The 20809-nt window shown below is 39.1% G+C and overlaps 1 pseudogene; it reads right to left on the bottom strand.

Moving 5' to 3' along the window:
* Positions 1–6310: 6310 nt before the first annotated feature.
* Positions 6311–20584, bottom strand: LOC118854664 (annotated as a pseudogene).
* Between the last annotated feature and the right edge of the window lie 225 nt (positions 20585–20809).

Raw genomic sequence — 20809 nt, 5'->3', positions numbered from 1 at the left:
TGTTCATTCTTTCTCCAATTGATGGAGAATTCATTCCCAATTTGTTGCCACCACAAAAAAATAATTTGGGATTTTTTTTCTTTTTAAAACTGAAATTAGTGAATGGTTTATTATTTTATTTTTAAAAGCAGCTCCTAGTTTGATTTAATCATTTGATTTTGTTGATAATTTCTTTGATCTTTAGAATTTCTACTTTGGTATTCCTTGAGGTTTTTAATTTGTTGGTTTTCTCGTGTGATTTTTTTAAGTTGTATGCCCAAATTGTGAACCTGTTCTTTCCTTCTCTTGTTGATGAAAGAATTTAGAGCTGTAAATTCCCTCCTAAGGACTACTTTGACTGCATCCCACGTTTTGTTACATTGTCTCATTATTGTTATTTTCTTTGATGAAATTTTCTATTATTCCTATGAGTTAGTCTCTGATTTATCTGTTCCCTAGGATTAAAGTATGTAGTTTCATATTACTTTATAATTCTTTTTGAATCATATATAATTTCATGGCATTATAGTCAGTAAAAGACGTATTTAGCATTTCAACTTTCCTGCACTTGTTTGTAAGAACTGAGCTCTACGACCTGGGCAGGTCAGGTTAGATAATCACTGGGGTTCCTGTTCCTTCAGATTTCTAAGCTTTTCACTTATACTCTACACAGAACTTTATTGAGGTACAGTTTTTGCAGTTATTTATTGCCTCATGATTTAGCGCAACTGCACACAAACTAGAAAGGTCAGCTTATGTTATGTGCCTTCTCTAGAACTTCACATCTTGAATAATGACAAACAAAATCTTTAAAAAACTTAGCCTGAAGGCCAAAAGGACCCATTAAAATAGAATTAATTTCTAGAATTTTAGAAAAGAGAAAAAGAACAAGTGAGAGAAAACAAATAGCTAGTTTTGTAAAAACATGGGAATCCAATAACAAAACTAAGGAATCCAATATCAATCCAATCCACGGTAGAGAGTCTCTTGAATAGGTCCTTTCAATGGCAAAAGGAACAATATAAAGCCTAGCTGAATCCCCATATGTAACCAGACTCTGGATTTATTCTCCCCAGAGCACTTCCAGGTCCATCTACTCCTGAGGGTTCTGGGAGCGGCCCTGAAGATTTACAAAGTCTTAATGCTATAGGCTCAAGTATCCCATTCTAGTGTTTTCTCTGAAATATTATTTCACTTTATGCTAATTAATATGTTCTTGATGTCATCTATAACATTGTTTAGCATTACACTGTCAATTTAATCAATTGACATTTATTAAGCTAAATTATTTTAGTTAAAATAACTAGCACTAGTTTTTATTAAAGATTATTTACTGAAAAGATATATTAAGAACGAAAATACAAATACATCCCCCTGAATCTGGACACATTAACCCTTCCACTACTCCAATCCCTGTGAGAGTGTGCACTCAAGCTTAAAGAAGTTATTACAAGGCATTTGCCCCACCAAGTGTGCTTCTAATGCAGCTAGGCTGATGGAAGAAGCCATTCCCCTGTTTGCAGCACAGGATGTCTTTACTATTGAAGTGGGGCTGTATCTCACACTAAAATTGGCTGACAATAAATTACTATAGACTCTGGTTCCTTGAACTTCTGAAATTTCACAAAGCCCTGTATCAAAGAAAAGCATATACAAACACAACAAACAGAGGGTTAGGCAGGAAGCCACATAGCCATGGGTCGTCATCATCATCATTTTGTTGTTGTTCAATCATTGTTCAGTTGTTTTTGACTCTTCATGACCCCATTTGGGGTTTCCTTGGCAAAGATACTAGAGTGGTTTGCTATTTCCTTCTTCAGCTCATTTTACAGATGAGGAAACTGAGGCAAGCAGGGTTAAGTGACTTGCCCAGGGTCACACAGCTAGTAAGGGTCTGATAATTATAACAATGGGAACAAAAACAACAATAATAATCCATAGTTCGCATTTACTGCTATAGGGCTTCAAAGTTTTCAAAGTACTTTACTAGGTTATGCCATTGGACCTTCGCATCAACCCCATGAGGAAGGTACTATCATTACCTGTATTTTACAGATAAGCAAACAGAGACTGACCAAGGTCACATGACTTACATGGGGCCATATGGCTGGGGAAGAGCCGAACTCAAGCCTCCTGAGCTCAACACCTTGTCCATTGCACCTCCTAGGCACCTCAGTAGTGAGGAAGGGCACCCTTCCACCAGCCCACCAGAGTTCAAGGAGTCTTGCTTGTACCTCATGACTAGCATGAAGGAAAAAGTGTTTCTCCATGGGGCCTTTTGTATGGACTTTTAATTGTGGTCTAACAGCCCATCTGAACCCTGTACATGTTAAAAAATCCCAGAATCCCTGTGCGTGGAACAAAGCTGAGAGCTGGGCCCCTCCATTATGCATCATCATGCACTTCCAGGAACAGACATGCCAAACATCCCATGGGTTCCCTACCTATATTACCAGGACTGGGTCATCATTGGATGGTCCCCCATTACATAGCATTTGCATGTGGATTGGATATTAGGCCTATATTATCTTCTAGTACCTAAAGAGCTATGAGAGATTAAAGGCTAATAAATTCTTTCTATTATTAAAATCTTGAAATGATGGTTAAAATGATTGAGTTAGTGAAAATTACATTTTCTCTCTTATTGTTCTCACATTTTGTCTCTAGCCCAGAGACATTTGAAATAATCCAAATACTTTTTATAAGTAGATTTGGCTTTGCCAAGAATGCTGGCAGATTTGATTGTAATGGGGGAATGTTGGCTTCCCTTTGCTAATTTACTCCAGGGTTATTAAGGTGCTTGGAAGCGTTTGTGTAAAAGGAAGGTCCCTGCGTCAGTCTTTGAGTAAATTACACTCCACAACAAGAGGGCCCCTTTCTTTCAAAACCGTGAACCTTTTCTCATTTAACTTCCAAAATCTCATTAGGATTTTCCCTTTTGGCAACTGAGCTGCTTGACAATAAAGGATTTATTACTCTCAGGAGGATAAGAGAGAGGCTGTAAAATGCGCAAGGTTTAAAGAAAAATTCATTGATTTTATTTCTACATGGAACCAGGTCATCCTGAATAGGTGTGTCATTTTTTGTTTCTTCAGAGGAACTCTTGGTGCATAAAGTAATTTCTGTTTCATAATATACTCTTCAAAATGTTTAGGTTGGGCAAAACATCAATTCCCCCCCCCATTACTTCATACAGCCCGATTCTGATAATTTCAACCAATTCAACTAGCATTTATCAAGCACCTACTGTATGCAGAGCATTTAATGTACTTGAGAACGAAAGTCTGAGTAGGCTTTCTTCCCAGAATTTATGTAGTTTATAACTGCATGGGAGGGGAAGTAGGGAAGAAAAAATAAGGTTTCTCCCTCCATATGAACACAACTCTCACAGAAACCCATGTGGAGTGAATGGTATAAACATTATTTTCATTCTAAAATATTGAAACTGGGGCTCAGAGAGCATAAGCTACTTAACCAAAAAGATGACATCTCATAGGCACCAGTCCCAGGATTTGAATCCAACACTTCTGAGAAGGGCTCTTTCTACTATTCCACATTGACATCCCATCTTTGATGTATTTTTCTAGTCCCACAAATATGTCTTTTTCCAGAGTGAATGAGTAGAAACAATGATCTAAGTTCCTTTTTCACAACTACCCTCACACAATTTTGATGAGCTCTGGGATGAAGAGAGATCGACAGAAGATTCATTCCTTGGAAGATTTAAGTAGAAAACCTGTCCAGAATGGTTTATATCAACTATGAATATAGATAGGTTTGAAATCAGGTTTCTCTTCTGACCTAACATGTGTGTATTTGTACCTAGATGGATGCCCACTAACATCCCTTTTAACTCTCATGTGGTCCACTCCTCTGTGTATTTCCCTATGTCTGATTTTCAAAAGGCTTCACCATCATTGGCTACTGGAAAAAAAAAATTCCCTGAGCTGAAAAATAGAACTGGGCCACAGCTCTAGAAGAGTAGAATTTAAGGGATAAAAATCACAGTCATAACATTTAAAATCACTTTGTCTCATATTGTTCCATTACCCCTGCTTCTAGATTCATTACCATGCAGAAGTCATAGGCTAAGGTGTCATCATTCCCCAGTGTCCCCAAAGTTCCTGTGAGATTGGGGTGAACGTCAACACCCTATGTGGAGAAACCAAGAACATTTCTGCAGAAAAGCCTACACAGGCAGTTGGAAGTCTTGAGGATGAAGGAATGCCACTCAGCATCCATGTGTCTGAAACCCTTCCTGGCTTACAAGTATTCTCAGGTGGGGAGGAACAGAGGATGGAGAAGCTGAGAATGAGCATGGAACCAAAGTACTCAGCTGAAGGAAGACATGAGGGAGACCCAGGCAGGCCAGGGGAAGATGAGATAGTGACCAACAGAAATGCATGAACTCGGTCCCTATCTTTCTCTTCCCCTTACATCCCTCTAGAAGGGAAGCCATTTTCCCATTTACCAGTCCATCATCACTTCCTGCTTCTCCCTCTTGCCAAAGGGGATGCCCAGGAGTGAGGAGTGTTTTCTTATCCCTTCTTGACTTTCAGTGGAAGTAAGTGACCTACCACAAGATTATTTGTCTACAGTTGCATGGAGTGGGGTTAAAGGAAGGAAACCCAAAACCCAATGAGGACTTTGAATATACAGCAGCATACTGTTACAACTCCATTCTTGGGCCAGAGCTCTCTCTGCCTTTCCTCTTTTACCTGCTACATTTAATAAACACACACACACACACACACACACACACACACACACACACACACACACTTAACTTGAGAGCTTCTCTTCAAGGCAACAGGGGACAGAAGAAAGAATATCTCGACTTTAATTCTGGCTCTGCTACTCACCACCTGTGTGATCATAGATAAAGTACACAACTTCTCTGGGACTCAGTTTCCTCATCTGCAAAATGACTGTGTTGGACTAGGTGGTCTCAAAAGTCCCTTCCACCTCTAAAATCAATGATTCTCTGATCATTGAATCTCCTTTCACTCTCTCAGAGCTACAGAGCAGAGAGAAGTATGAAGAGGAGAGGGAATGAGGCTACCCACATATGACCTGATCTATTTTCTGCCAAACCACATTCATTTCCTATGTTTCCCAACATACGCATAGGCTGTATCTATGTAGTGCTAAATCTAGGTGAAAGTGGAAAAATTCAGTCAAATATTTCCCAATCCATCATTATCATAGCTGGAAGTTACATAGCGCTGTAAGGTTTATAAAACATTTAGTAAATGTTATCTCATTTTGTCCTCACAACAACCCTGGGAGATAAGTGCTATTATTACTTCCATTTTGAAGATAAAGAAACTGAGGCCAACAGGGTCCCATAGCTAGTTAAATGTCAGAGTCCTGATTTGAACCCAGGCCTTCCTACCTCCAGGTCCAGTGCTGTCTGCTTCTACTCCCTTTGTTTTCTCTGGGCCTCACAGCATTCTGGACACTGAACAACTATGTGGAGCCAAGAGCAAAACAGTGCCAAAATGCTGTAAACTCATTTGTATGAGCAGCTTTCCTTTTGTCCTTTTCTAATTTTGACCACATTTGTTCATTTGTAACACTTGGGTGGCTTTAATCCTAACTTAGCTATGCCCTCCATTATCTAGATAAAACTTCTGAGCATTAAGTTCATACAACTGAGTTATTCCATGCTTCATTCTAAATTTATGAGAACTTTTGTAAGGATGATTGCCTGGATTTAGGAAATAACATGAGTAGATAGTTGCTTCTGAGTGCCTTTAAAATTGGAATTTTTGTCTTCTTTTAGAAGACAAGGAAGGAAGTAAGGAAGGAAGGAAGGGAGGGAGGAAGGGAGGAAGGAAGGAAGGAAGAAAGGAAGGAAGGAAAGAAGGAAGGAAGGAAGGAAGGGAGGAAGGAAGAAAGGAAGAAAGAAAGAGAAAGAGAGGGAGGGAGGAAGGGAGGAAGGAAGGAAGGAAGAAAGGAAAGAAGAAAGAAAGAAAGAAAGAAAGAAAGAAAGAAAGAAAGAAAGAAAGAAAGAAGAAAGAAAGAAAGAAAGAAAGAAAGAAAGAAAGGAAGGAAGGAAAGGAAGGAAGGAAGAAAGAGAGAGAGAGAGAAAGAAAGAAAGAAAGAAAGAAAGAAAGAAAGAAAGAAAGAAAGAAAGAAAGGAAAGAAAAGAAAGAAACAAAGACAAGTCACTGAACCTCTTATTTTCCAACTGAGGCAAATATGCCCAAGCATCCAGATTTTTTGGCAAGTATCACACTTTTATTGTTATTTAATGACCCCAGAGGACATTTTCACAGAACAGAAAAAAGGAGATAGACCTATTGTGAAGAAAAAGATAACATACAAATTAGTATTCCTCACTTTCATCTTTCCCCTCAGGACTATCTGCTCCAACATCCTCATAATCCTGCTCTAGGGCAGTCATATCTTCCCATGTCTCAGAGAACTCTCCTTCAGCCATGCTCTCCCCCACATACCAACGAACAAAGGCATGCTTGGCATACACCATATCGAACTTGTGATCCAGGTGAGCCCAGGTCTCAGCAATAGCTATAGTGTTGCTCAACATGTACATAGCCCACTGTACCTTGGCCAGGTCACCACCAGGAACCATTGTGGGAGTCTGGTAATTGATGCCAACCTTGAAACCAGTTGGGCACCAATCCACAAACTAGATGCATGCTTTTTCTTGATTGTAGTGAAGGCAGCATTGACATCTTTAGGAACCACATCACCATGGTACAATAGGCAGCAAGCTATGTATTTACTGTAGAGGGTTGCACTTCACCATTTGGTTGGCAGGCTCAAAGAAATCACTGGTGATTTTTGCTACAGTCAGATGCTCATGGTAGGCTTTCTCAGTAGAAATGACTGGGGCATGTGTAGCTAGAGAGAAATGAATACAAGGATAGGGCACCAGACCAACATTCAGGGCACTGTCAAATCAGAGAAAGGCAGTGATAAAGGGTACAATTTGGCTAATAAAGTGATTCATATTAGTGTAGGTTGGGCATTCAATATCAAGGTTTCTGGTTTTGTTGCCTACCAGGAAGGTACAATCAGAATGTTCCAGGATGGTATGAATGGTCAGAATGGGGTTGTAGGGCTCAACTACAGCTGTGGGAATCTGAGGAAAGGGGCAAATGGAGAACTCCAGCTTGGCTTTCTCGCCATAATCAATGGACTGATGTTCCATCAAAAGAGAGGTAAAACCAGAATCAGTCCCACCACCAAAGCTATGGAAACCCAAGGAGCCTTGAAGATCTGTTCATTGATCAGCAAGCTTCCAAATTCTGTCCAGAAACACGTCAATGATTTCCTTGCTAGTAGTAGTGTCCACAGGCATAGTTATTGGCAGCATCTTCCTTGCCAGTGATCAGCTGCTCAGGCTGAAGCTGTTCCAATTGAATTGGTACGTTCCAATTCAAACTTCATCAGTAACAGTTGGTTCCATGTCTACAGACATGGAATGGGGAGCATGCTTTCCAGCCTCCATTTCACTGAAGAAGGTATCACGTCATCTCCCCCAATGGTCTTGTCCCTTGCATCTGCCCATTGGGCTGGATGCCGTGTTCCAGGCAGTATAGCTCCAAATAGGCATTGCCATCCTGAAAACTGGCCTGGCCTAAGGATACAGATGCACTCACATATGACAAAGGTATGGAGGAGGTGTGGGCTAAGAAGAAATAGAAAGGACAATGACACAAGTTTCTTACCAACCAACCACTAGGGAGTTTCCAGGAGAAAAGTTAGTGAGACCCAGAAAACTTCTTGACTATTGCAGTTTTCGTCTAGATTCCTGGTATCATGTCCAGGGGTGAGGAACCTGTGGCCTTGAGGCTACATGTGGCCCTCTAGGTCCTCAAGTGTGGCCCTTTGACAGAATCCAAACTTCACAGAACATTTCTGTGAGCCACACTTGAGGACCTGGAGGGCCACATGTGGCCTTAAGGCTGCAGGTTACCCATCCCTGAGTAGACAAAGCTGCAGAAAACCCATCTTTGCTGGGAACAGACAGAGCGAAGGGTTTAGGTTCAGAAAACCTGAGTTTAGATGTTCACTGTGTGGCCTTTCGCAAGTCACAACATCTTTGGGTTTTAGTATCTTCCTCTATACGGTGAAAGTTTTGTCTCTAAGGTTGCTTTTAGCTCTACGTCTATGATCTTATGAAATTAAATATATGCAAATTAGTACCACCAAAAATGATATGCTGTGGGGCCATGCTCTACATAAGGTCATGTTCATTTTATCTAACATAGAGCATTTCACACAGTAGGTACTTAATAAAAGTATAGAGTAACCCCCAAATTCTATTATTCATCTGAAATAGTGCAGGCAGCTTCAAAGGGGAGAGATATGATTTAATGTCCATGCTATATGTCCATCACTTTACAGAAATTGTTGGAAGTTGATGATCAAAAGATACAGATCTTATACAAAATTCAAGTCTATGATAAAGTTTAACAGGTCTGAATCATTCCTACAAATGCAGACAGATAGAGAGATAGATAGATGAATAAGTTAATTAGTGGATAGATAAATGATTGAATGAATAAGTAAATAAATTAATTAATTAATAAGTTAATGAATGAATGAATAAATAGTGATATGAGGAGATTATTTGCTTTGCAAATACCCTGGACAAGAGAAAGACAAGAAAAGGACTTGAATATAGATTCCAAAGAAAACACAAATAAGAAAATAAATTGTGGGGGAGGGAGGGAGAACTAAAGAGAGAAAGACAACCATACAATTAAGAACAACAAAATAAGAACAGAGGCACCATTAAGACATTTCATTCTAAAATATACAAGGAGATAAAGATGAAAGACACATTTAAATAGAAGGAAGGAAGGAGAAGGTCTAAAGCACATGGACTAGACCTCACTTACCAGTCAATGCTGGGTTGTTGTTGTTTTTCTCTTAGGTTCTACTGTTTTCCAGTTACTATGTTATAAATATTACCTCATTGGATCTTCAAAAATAGGAAGGAGGTTCTATTTTTTCCCCATTTTACAGTTGAAGAAACAAAGGCAAACAGAGGTTAAGTGACTTGCCAAGGGTCACACAGCTGGTAAGTATCTGAAGTCACATTTGAACTCAGATCTTCCTGACTGTAGGTCCAATGCTTTATCCACTGCACCCTCTAGCTGCCTCATTTGGGGGAAATTGTTTGAAAGGAGGGCAAAAATTGTTTTTATTTTCTTATTGCATTATTTTGGGAGTGATTCTGCAAATATGATATAGGTGATATTTATTTTGAAATCCCTTGTTCGTTGTTGACATTAAGTGCATCAATAGTAGAACTGGTTGTTGTTTCTCAAGCTTTCTGTCTTAATGCTTCCAGAACATTATTCCATCCAAAACTACCTTTTTAAATATGTAAATTTGCATTTGCTACAATTAAGTAAAATTCCCAAATTTTGCCTTTTAACCAACATGGAAAATGGGAGTTTAAGTGGCTAATTGGAGGCAGTCATCCTATTTCAGTTCAGATAATTTCTATGTGCCAGGATGCAGCATTTAATTCCTTTTACATCAAGGTAGTGAAAAAAAATGGATGCAATCCATCATGAAAAGAAAGTTTGCATTTTATGAGAAGGTACATTACACTGTATTTTGGAGCATATTTTGGGTACATTATTATATTTGAAACTATTCTGAAGTTGTTAATTAAAATAAAATGTGCAGGTTAAAAAGAGAAGTGTAAATGGCATCCTAAAGGACATGGATAACTGAAAGAGAAAGTGGGCAAGTCATGTAGCAAGGGAAAGGGATAATGGATGGCCTGGTGCATATCTGCCAATTATTGAAATATCTAGAAAACTTTGGTTCCACTGGAGATTAGGAAAAGAACATAGGCAAGAATCTGATAGCATAGCAAGATATAGATGAGTTGTAAAAAGACATGGGTATAGCCTTGCAGATGAAACCATTAAAACACAAAAGAACTTACAGATATCCATGAAAAGCAATGTCTAATGACCAATAAGGAAATTTGTTTTGCTGGATTATGCATATTTATTAAGAGAGTTTTTTATTTTTAATTTTTTATTGTTCTGTTGGGGGGAGTGGCAGAGATAATAAATACTTGTAAAAATAAAGAAAAGAATGAATGAGTGAATAAATAAATGGATGGTTACATAAATATAAATTAAGGAATAAATAGTTGAATGAATGAATGATGATGAAAAGCATGTCTATTCTATGATTTTACAAGCTAGGACAGTCACTAGTAATAGAACTGAGGAAGGATGGTAGATTCGCTCAGAATTCAGAAACAGTCTTTGGGTGCCCTGGGAAGTTTCTGTCCTAGTATCAAAAATCATTACATCAAAAATTCTTGTTTCTCCAAGTAGAGTCATTCATACAACCTCCATATCCTAAGGTCATCCATTCCCCTAGTTCTGACTGAGACAAAGCCACATCCATTTCTTATTGAAAACACAATTCCAGAGGAAAGGTACAAGGAGGTGTTCCCAAAGAATTCTGAATCTCTTCACTTTCTCCAAATTAACCCAGATGATAAGCATCTTCCAGGCCAAGCTGCTCACACGCCTTTCAGGCAAGACCATACCCAGGGTAAGTGTAACCTTTAATGTTGACATATATTCACATGAGGACAATTCATGCTAGCTACCAGAAAAGCTCCACATCTCTGGGTACCTTTTGTCCCTAGTGCCTAAAATATTTTATATCACTGATTCAGCCTTCCTTCCCCAACAACCTTGCATTTAATGTATAGATACTTATGAGCAGTCTCAGAATGGAGGAAATGAGTGTGGGCAGTGGGATTCATGTACATTAGTTCCAATAAGTTTTGTCTCCACTGAACAATATTACCTCATAGTTCAGGGGCAGCTAGGTGGCACAGTAGATAGAGCACTGGGCCTGGAATCAGGAAGACATCCTCCTGAGTTCAAATCCAGCCTCAGACATTTACTAGCTGTATGACCCTGGGCAAATAACTTAACCCTGTTTGCCTCAGTTCCTCATCTGTAAAATGAGCTTGAGAAGGAAATGGCAAATCACTCCAGTATCTTTACCAAGAAAACTCCAAAGGGGGTCACAAAGAGCTAGACATGACTGAAAATGATGGAACACGTACCTAATAGTTCCACAAACATATCTGGAAAAAGTGTTCAAGGCTTGCTGCCCTTTGGACAAGTGAAAAAAAAAAGGGAAAGAGATAATGTATTGACTATATTTGGTGCTAATTATTAAAACAGACTATAGCCTGATCTATGATAAAAGCCATAAATTAAAATATTGGTGAACAGTAGTCATCCCATCTCTCTACCTCAGTGCATCATGATTAAGCAAAGACAGCTTTCCTTATAGGTCACAGACACCCTTTGGTAGAGTTGTCATATTTGTTTCTAGCACCAAAGAAACACTGGGGTCCTAACCACCTGAAAAGGAAAACTTGGCCAGAGCAAGGACAACATGGCAGCCCAAGTTCTTAGCACTCATACTCCAACACTTAATATTTTCCTTTCTTCAAGATATTGCCTATGTCAAGTTTTCTAGCAATACCATAATTGTTGTGATGTATCTAATAAGTGAGGTCCTTAACTTAAGAACAAATGACATCTACACGTAAGTTATTAACCTTCCGAATTGTAATAAATGCCAGGCAGCTAGAAACCACTGCTGTGCAAGAAGGGAGAAATTTACAGATGTTCCATGTGATCCTAAATATGTACTAGACACTGTCTTCTTTGCAATGGGATGAGGAATTAGATCAACACCTAGATACATGCACACAAGCCTTTCTGAATTGGGATGTTTTCTACTACTTGGCAATGGTTACCAATAGGATACGTCTCTCTAGTAGTTCTCCCTTTCTTAACATTCCTTTCTGGGTGCTAATACAAAGTCATGGTCGCTGATAATTATATTCTTGATTAATCAAAAGTCCAATGGTGCCGTTAAAATAAAAGGAAGCTGACTGCAGATAGATGGTCACAATTATAGAAATGATCCTGTATGTGAAGGAGACACTCATAAATTTTGAATATGGGGGGAAATGCCATTTTTCCAAATGTGATTTTAGAATCTAGCTCTACTGGAAAATGAAACCATGTTTCCCAGAATTCCTGGTAGAGACATCAATGACTTGCTCTTAAATGTATCAAACTTTGCAAGAAGTCTCTAAGGGACAAAATTCTCCTTCCAGTCAGTTCTTGGACACAAGTAGGTTTTTCATCTAATTTTCTAAAAATGTGTCCAAAATTTGAATACTATAATAATCTAGATATACATGTGAAGTTCTTTCTTAATTTGCAACAGTGTTAATAGTTGGAAAACAAAATATGTTAGGAAGGAAGTGATGAGAGTGGAGTATGACCTATTTTCATTGGAAATTTCAAATGCTTATATACTCTAAGAATGCAATGAGTCTTTGTTGTTGATTCATTTCAGTCACACCCAACTCTTGGTGACCCCATTTGGGGTTTCCTTGGCAAAGATACTGGAGTGGTTTGCAGTTTCCTTCTCCTGTTCATTTTACAGATGAGGAAACTGAGGCAAATAGGGTTAAATGACTTGCTCAGGGTCACACAGCTAGTGTCTGAGGCCAGATTTGAAATCACGAAAATGAGTCTTCCTGATTCCAAACCCAGTGTTCTATCTACAAATGAAAGATTTGAAAAATCTTCATTATTCTTCCAATCTAAACTCTAAACAAATTTGTTCAGTTATGAATTGATCTATATATTGTGAACTAATAGAAGATGTCAAGTTAACATCTATATGTATTTCTTGCCAAATAAAGTCACTTGACTTTATCAAGTTTTCCTGGGCAAGGGAGAAATGGAGTGGAAGAAGGTTTACAAAAGATTTAAAGAAGGTCTCTGTCCCCAAGGGCAACGACACTGAACATGCACATATAAATATGCAGTTTTTGGTGGGTGTGTGTTTACTGCTTTGCACTAAGTGCCGTCAATATACAAGGAAGCATTGTATTGTCTACAATTGATGCTATGGGCAAGGCACACAAGTTGAGTAGAGAAAAAACAAGATTAGCAATTATGGAGAAGGTAGGATTGAAGGAAAAAGCATAGGAGAAAGTGAGCTAGGTGGCTTAGTGGATAAAGTGTTGGACCTGAAGTCAGAGTTCAAATATTGACTCAGACAATTAATTACTAGCCCAGCGACCCAAGAGATTTCTCTCAGCCTCAATTTCTTTATCTGTAAAAGGGGGTAATAACGGCACCTATATTACAAGGTTATAGTTGGAATCAATAAAATGCTGTGAATTATACCCTTTATATGCTAAGTGCATATAAATAGAACCTCTTTTCCTTCCATCTTTTTTCCCTTAATTCCTTTCTTCTCTATTCCTTCTCTCCTTTTTCTTTCATTCTTTCCTTTATTCCTTCTTTCCCTCCTTTCTCTTTTATCTCTTCTTCTCTCCTTTCTTTTTCTCACTTTCTCATTTCTTTCTTCCTTTCTGATCAACTTGAGCATCCAAAAAGTATTATCACCAGTTTTATCTTGTCTGAACTCAAATGGAAAATTTCGTTCCATTTTTAGTCCTCATTCAGGAAGTTTCTGACACCTTCAATGAAGCAAGTCACTAAGTTGAAATTTTTTAAAAAGGAAAGTAGTGGACATGGATATGTTAACTTGAAACACTCGCTTTCTTTCTAAGGAGAGACTCTTTTGTATTGATGTGGGACTGTAGACCCGAAGTCTTCAGAAATCAGTAAGTTTTCCATTTTGGCATCTTTGTTTAAAAACAGGAATAGAGACCAGGCTTGATATTTCATTGGTGTGTTGTTATTGTCATTTAATCATTTCAGTCACATCCAACTGTCCATGACCCCATTTGGGGCTGTCTTGGCAAAGACACTAGAGTGGTGTGCCATTTCCTTCTCCTGCTCATTTTACAGATAAGGAACTGAGGCAAATAGGGTTAAGTGACTTGCCCAGGGTCATACAGCTAGGAAGTGGCTGAGGCCAGATTTGAACTCAGGATGACGATTCTTCTGGACTCCAGGCCCAGCACTCTATCCACTGTGTGACCTAGCTGCCCTTCATTGGTATAGAGGGTTCCCATTGGGGGAAACCACCTCTACCAATGTGTTGGCATCTTCTCTAATCTATACTCTTAGAGAGTCACCTAGGACAGAAGTCAGCAAACCACTGGCTGCCTTTATGTGGCTTGCTTCATTTAAAAATGTAAAAAATCTTAGCTTGCAGGCTACGAGTAGCCCACCAGCCATCATTTGCTGATCTGTGTCTTGGAGGACTGAAAGATTAAGCTACTTTTCCAGAGTTACACAATCAGTGTCTGTCAGAGTTGGGACTTGAACACAGACCCTCTTGGCTCTGAGGTTGTCTTTCTATCTACAATGTCATATTGCCTCCCAGGTTTAATCTGAAAGCAGTGATAAAAATGAGTGTTACTAAGGAACATAATTGTTCAGATTTCTCATTCTATTGCATCCATTGGATGCACCATAATTATCTTTCCTAGCTCTGCTACATCCTGGTTAGTGCCATAAATAGGCACCCTCTCTCCTCTCCTAACAGAATAGTTCCCAGGCGATCTTTTCACTACAATCTTCCTTATGGTTCATTTCTACAAAAACCCATTCAGGTCGAGTCCTGTCATCCTAATAGGGACAGTTGTGTCTCTCTAAATAGACTCTCTTAAAGCATCTGATGAAATGACTGAATTCCCTGAAGGGTCTTACTGCATCTCTTTGCTGCCCTGTTGTAATCCTTCTTGAAGGAAAACATCTGCTGTTTTCTCCAGGGTGAGGGTTTTGTTTTGTTTTTCTCTAGTCTCTCAGCACTTTTCTCCCTCAAGTTTATTTGGGAACAAGGTGGTGATGTATTCCCTAATAACTTTTTTTTAAAAATCCTTGTTGGCCTCACTTCATTCATCTTCTATACCACCCATGGTTAGTCCATTCTTGGTTTCTTGTTTCTTTGACATGAAGTTTGTTTTTAGCAGATAAAGCATCTTATTCAAAGCCTTCTTTTCCTTTTAGGAAGAAGTTTCAAGTCACCCCTACTCCCAAATGATTCTCTGCCCTAAGAAAGATCAGCTTGGTATGTCAGCCTGCCTCCATTGGTCTTTGCTCAGAAATGATCCAAGTTTTTGAAAACTCTCCCTTCCCTTTGTGGATACAATAAACTAGTTAAGGAGGAGATAGAAAATACACATAAGTGACATTCGACTCATAAAATATTGAGATGTACAGGAAAGGTAGGGTAGCATGATAGGAACTGGAATCATTTATCAATTTTGGTGGTTTTCCATGCACAGAGATCCTTTGGTTTTGAGACTTATTAATATAAAACATATCATGTGTACAAAATTCATTTTAATTTATAAAAACTGAAGAAAAATGGAAATATAAAAAGAAAAAACCTAAGAACAAAGGAAGAATCATTTTAAGTGGCCTAAGCATTCCTAACTTAAGACATAAAAGGATTGGACAAGTAGTAAAAGCTTCTCTAGGGTAAATATTTATTTTTTGGTTGTTAATTTTTCTCTTTAGAAAATACTCATGAAAAGCAGCCCAGATAATATAAAAGTGGGCCTCAACATAAAGCATGCATCCGCAGTTTTATGTAATAGTCTAACAATTACATCTGCAGCTGGGCCACAAGGGTGGGGGAGCTGTGCCTTCTCCCTCTCCATTAAGGGGCCCCTCTGGATTCTGGGCTTATGCATGTGGTGACTCGGTTCAGTCCTTGGTGAAGCCTGATCTTTAATGAGGACTTGGCTTTGTTCCTCTCCAGGTCCTTACTCTGGATTTTTTTTCTACCAGGACATAGGAGCATTCTCACCCTGGAAGTCCATTCATCTTCTGTAACCCCTTCCTCTGATTGACTAGCACCTCCCACCACCTCCATTTTAAGGACAATGCTCAGGTTAGCCATGTCTTCATTCCTCTCCAGGCTCCAAGTCTGGTTATTCTCTATTGGGCCATTGCATGGCAACTTTCTCTCCCCTCTATGTCCTGTTTTTCAACTCCCTTTTATATGTTGCCTTCTCTCATTAGAATGTAAGTTCCTTGAGGGCAGGGACCCTCTTTCTACTCACAGTCCCAGTATTTAACATGGCACTTCACACATAGTAAATACTTAATAAATAAATGCTTGGTGATTTGATTTGGACACCTTTTCTCATACAATTTGTCTATCTTATACCCTGCTGCTCCCCTAACCTAGGCCCAGGGGAAATAACTTAAAGCTTAAACTCTAAGCATTAGGGTCTCACCAAATGGAGAAGCAGAAAGATACTCAATGTATACTATGAATCAAGTGTAAGGGGTATGCCACCCATGTAGTTTGTGTATGTCCACATGGGTTGTTTAAATATGCCTGGAATCTTGCCCGTACCTCTACAAGGTGGATTGTGATGCCTTTCTTGAAGGGAACAGTAGAAGGGCCCTTGAGGTAGGCTAGTCTATTCTCCTCTGAGAGAGGGCATTACACTATAATTACACTTATCTGCCCCCTCCCCCAATATTGCTGTTTTAGGGGCATGGGTTTTAGGTTCAAAAACTGCTAGCTTTCCTGATTGCTATTAATTAAATAGGGAAAGTACCTTAAGCTTACACCTGTGAGCTTGACTCCTTCTCACAAGGGTTAGTTGCACAAAAGACCACCACAAATAGTAAAAAGTGAGTAAATCTAATTATCCAAGCAAATAGTTAATGGAAACTGGAAAAGTTCTATAAACCAGAATATAGCAGAAAATTTATAAAAGTTAATAAGCTCTCCCATTGGGAGCAAACTAACTCAGCTCAACTGAGAGGAGCCCTGTTTTCATCCAAGGGATAATTCCTAGAATCTCTAGAGAGGCAAGCTGGAAATTAAGGACATTTTGACGTGCTTGTTTTCCCTACATTTCCACCACTTCCAATGTCGTTTTTCTCTCGTTATCCTGGAGTTGATCCCAAAGGAAGTTTAGAACATCCATGTCTTCTCTGAAAGCAGGGACAAAGAGTCTGTCTTGGCTCCACTTCTGAATGAGTAATTTACATTTAAGCTTAGCGCTGTCCAAACATTTCTAGCCCCATTGCCTCTGACCAGGCTGGAAAGGGGTTGGACTTTTTCTACTGTTGATAGTCATCCCTTCAGATGCAAAAATTCTCCTGGCCATCAGGGGAGATTGTTTCTGTCCTCTTGAACTCATAAGGTTGCCACTAAAATTGGACATGCCAGTCTCAGGATTGGTATTCAGTCACCTACACTCAGGAAAGAAATAAAACAGGAAAGGCAGCCATAGACCTCAACTGCAGGCTTAGATTCACACAAGCTCCTGTTCCCTTGTAGTTGGCCATTTCTCCTGGGGTAAGAAGAGCATCAGGCTTCTCCCCAACCCCTTCCAGGGATAGACTCAAGTAACTTTCATTCAATCTGCAAATGAGAAGAGAGACCAAAGGGAGGTCATTCTCTTTTAAAGATACACTGAATCTAAGGCTCTTCCTGCTTAGTTGTTACTGCTTTTCCAACCCAAAGCCCCCAAGTCCTTTATTAATGAGCTATTAGTGAGTGGCCAGGATTCTGGCTCAACATTCTAGGAGGCATACTCCAATCTAGTGTTTGAGGTAAAAACATTGAATTGACAGAACTAGCCCAAGAGGAGGAAAAATCTGCTTTTGAAATAAATCAGTATCACCCTTCCATGATTAAAATGGACTGAACAAGAAAACTGCCATAAACTGATGGTTCTGATGATACAGATACACACATATACTCACACACATGCATTACACAAATATACATATATACATACATATTTACATATGTGAATATAGCAGTGAGACGGTACAGATTGGGTCTGGAGTCAGGAAGACCTGAGTTCAAATTAAGTCTCAGACACTCTAGCTGTGTGACCCAGGGTAAGTCACTTAATTTCTGCTTGCCTCAGTTTCCTTATCTGTAAAGTGGAGATAATAAGACCACCTACCTCCCAGGGTTATTGGCACATGGTAAATACTATATGAAAGTTGTTATCATGATTATGTATGCATATTTACATGCATATACATATATGTAGATTATACATTTACCTTTCCCATTACTGTAGAAGGCAACATCATCCTCCCAGTCTCTCAGACTCCCAATCTAGGAGTCATCTTGGATTCCTCACTTTCTCTCATTCTCCCATATCCAAGCTATTGCCAAGGCCTGTCAATTTCACCTCTACAACCTCTCTTATAAGCCCCCTTCTCTTCCCTGATACTGCCCCCAACCAGGTGCAAGCCCTCATCACCTCATGCCTGGAACTACATGACCACTCACAACAGAATGTAGCTTTATGCTATCTATCCAATTTCTTTTGACCAAAATCCTCAACTATCAGTAAAAATTCAAGAAAGCTAGAACTAACAATGTTATTGTTCAATCGTTTGCAGTTATGTCTGTCTCTTCATGACCCCATTTGGGGTTTTCTTGGCAAAAATACTAAAATGGCTCGCCATTTCCTTCTTCAGCTCACTTTACAGATGAGAAAACGGAGGCAAACAGGCTTAAGTGACTTGCCCAAGGTCACACAGCTAGTAAGCGTCTGAGGCTGGATGTGAACTCACAAAGATGAATCTTCCTGACTCCAGGCCCAGCAGTTTACCCACTGCATGACCTAGCACAGTAAACCCTTTGAAATCAAAAGGACCACACACTTCCAACAAGCATTTCACATTCAAACTAGAGGCATGGGTTTACAACATTTGTTACTTTTTTTTTACTAGATTACTCACTAGAGTATTACTTACTAGATTAAAGTTGAAAATAAATGCGCACCGAAAAGTTGTAGAGAAAAAAATCATTTTAAGTATTAATCAATCATTAGGCATTTATTAAGTAGTTAATATGTGTCAGGCACTGTACTAAGCACTAGTATTAAAACAAAAAGGCAAAAACAATCTTTTCCTTCAAGTAGTACCTTGAAGAATTCCCCTCATTTCTGTCTAAAAATATCATTCTAGCAAGACAAGTCACAAAACTAAATCATTATATGAATGAAGGAATGAATGAAAATCATTCGTTAAGTGCTTACTATGTACCAGGTACAGCTCTTAGTGCTGGGAATACAAATACAAAAGCAATATAGTCTCTGCCCTTAAGGAGCTTACATTCTAAGGAGGAAAACAATATGCTGGCCAGTAAAGGGTGTTGTGCTCTGGAAGTCACAAGTCACACAGATGGTGAATGAAACATTAGATGAACTTGCGCACATACCCTTTTCAGAGGCAATGGTAGTTGTGATTCTGATTATAGTTCTGAGAGAACAAGATGGGAAGTATATATGTGTTTGGGGGGAGAGGTCATGCACAAAGATGAAGATGCATGGTGCCAGGGAGAATAGGTTGATTTCCTCCCAGCTATGGCCTCTGGTGGTCCAAGAACGAAAGGAACAGTAAGATCGGTATACTAAAAGATATGCTACATCTTCCCTATTCTTTTCCAAGGACCTAAATTTCGGATAAGAAGTATTTGGTAAACTGGGTGCCGTGGATATCAATTCGCTAAAATTTCCAACCAATGATTCCAGAGGTCTATCATTTATTAGTATATTTCTCTAATCCATAGATAAGAGACCCACAAAACGACGAAGGTAAAATAGTGAAATGTTTATGAGTTTGGGGAACATATCTTTACATGTTATATATAATGTATTTACTTTATATATTTATAATATTTTCCCATGTATATGTGTGTGTGTTTTCCACTCCCACGCCTTCCTTCCTGTCACTGGACACATAGGGCCAGGTTCAATCCCTAAGAATTCCCCATGGGCAATTCTAAGAGCACGTAGAAGGCTGAAATATGTTATACAATCTGCTGACTATTTTGAATTCCAGACAGAGGGAAAAGCAAGCTCATTTGACCTCCACAAATAAGGAAAACTATCTTTCCACAATGTGTAAAAAGCCTCTGATCGCTTGGTTATCCTGACAGTGAAGACCACCTGAGAGATGAAGGTGCTGTCAAAGGGACTAAGTCTATCAATTTCAGGTGGAAACTATAAAAATGAGCAGATAATTCTTCCCTGTCATTAATTTTCATCTCTGTGTGTCATGAAACATAACCTACAAACTGTAGTGTGATTGTCTGTAGTACAACACACCCACTGTCCTTTACTGAATCCTCCCCATTCATTTTCAATCCTCTAACTCCGGGTAAGCCTCAATGTTCTTCCTGTGCCTTCTTCTCTTCTCTTTCCAGACTAGGAGTTGTTAACATTTTTGTGCATCATGGACCCCTTTTGCAGTCTGATGAAAAATATGGACCTCTTCTCACAAAAATGTTTTAAAATAATTGAAATAAATGTGAAATTTCAGTTGGAGGTTAGCATAAAAAGTCATTTCCCTATTCAAGCTCCAAATCAATTCATAAACCCTAAAAACCTCTGCTGTAGACCAGCGCTTCCTAAACTGTGGGTAGTGACCCCATATGGGGTCTCATAACTGAATGTGGGGGTCTGGAAAGATTTGGCAACAGTAAAAGGCTCAACGACCAGAAATTAATTCAAGCTCAAATAAGGAATGAAATCTGAGGTGTTTCTGGCAGCACTTGCCCATGTTGCATCAAGCAACATCACTGCAGTCTTGGTTCTGAACATACAACATGCGTACTTCACACTGCGCATGCCGTCACACCACGCAACGCCAAGGAATGCTGCCAGAAACCCCTTGGCTCAGAATCAAGACTAATATATGTTATGAATTGCAGTGTTTTTACTGTACAAACAAAATCATTAAACAAATTTTGGCTTGGGATTATGACAGAATTTCCAACTATTTCTGAAAGGGCCTTAAACATATTTCTGCCATTTTGTACTACATATTTATGCGAAGTGACGTTCTCAGCATTG

The sequence above is a fragment of the Trichosurus vulpecula genome, chromosome 6 (genome assembly GCF_011100635.1).
Source record: "Trichosurus vulpecula isolate mTriVul1 chromosome 6, mTriVul1.pri, whole genome shotgun sequence".
NCBI lineage: Eukaryota > Metazoa > Chordata > Mammalia > Diprotodontia > Phalangeridae > Trichosurus > Trichosurus vulpecula.
This window is presented reverse-complemented; position numbering and strand designations above follow the sequence as displayed.